This window comes from Eubalaena glacialis, chromosome 1, assembly GCF_028564815.1.
Source record: "Eubalaena glacialis isolate mEubGla1 chromosome 1, mEubGla1.1.hap2.+ XY, whole genome shotgun sequence".
Classification (NCBI taxonomy): domain Eukaryota; kingdom Metazoa; phylum Chordata; class Mammalia; order Artiodactyla; family Balaenidae; genus Eubalaena; species Eubalaena glacialis.
The window spans coordinates 1,540,086-1,540,976 of NC_083716.1; the positions used below are offsets into that span (position 1 = coordinate 1,540,086).

General features: G+C 59.0%; 1 non-coding gene across 1 annotated transcript; it reads left to right on the forward strand.

Moving 5' to 3' along the window:
• The first annotated feature begins 325 nt into the window (after window positions 1-325).
• Window positions 326-398, forward strand: TRNAR-UCG (transfer RNA arginine (anticodon UCG)). The gene has a single exon. It is a non-coding gene; the product is annotated as a tRNA-Arg (tRNA).
• Window positions 399-891: the final 493 nt, after the last annotated feature.

Here is an 891-nt window from a genome sequence, read left to right on the forward strand (position 1 = left end):
AGGCAGCGAGCATCTATTAAGCACGTACTGTGTGCCTGCAGGGGGCTTGGGTAAGCAGTGAAGGGGGAGATGATGTCCTGGAACCTTGGCTGTGGGGACGAGGGAGCCGGTGTGCTGACTGCAAACAGGTGTGTCTTCTCTGTATGCCGATGTCCTCGGGTCACGGCTCAGAGCATCAGGTGGGGAACAGAGGTTTTGGTGGTGGTGGGGACTGGTCCAGAGCTGGGCAGAAGCAGTGACCAAAGATGCCCTTTTCCTTCTGCGAGAAGCACTGCTGTGCCCCTGAATTCTCTGTTTTGCATCATTCGTTGCCCTGACCGGGACTTTCCTGGTGGTCCAGTGGGTAAGACTCTGTGCTTTCGAAGCAGGGGGCCCAGGTTCGATCCCTGGTCGGGGAACTAGATCCCGCATGCACGCCACAACTAAGAAGTCTGCATGCTGCAACTAAAAGATCCCGCATGCTGCAACGAAGATCCCACGTGCCGCAACTAAGACCCAGCGCAGCCTAAATAAATAAATAAATAAATAAATATTTTTTAAAAATTCACTGTCCTGACCCTTAGGCCTTAGGGTGAGTGTGGGCCCCTGGCTTGGGCCTTAGGCCTCCAGATGCCCCAGCAGCCGACCTTGTTCACGCTCAGGGCGGGAGAGCCCGGTGTCGCCTTGCTAGACGGGCAGTGACCGTGACTCTTCTGGGCTCCCGTCCCCGCCCCGCGCCCTTGGGAAACGCCGTGCCATGTGGCGATTTGCCCTCGGGTGTCCAGGGCACCTCCACAGGCTGAATCACGTGGCAGAGGCCCCCTCGTCACCCCGCGCACGTTTCCCTCCGAACCCGTCACAACACCCGTGCGCTCCGCACCCTGTCCTCCTTGCACGGCGCTCGGGGCCCCG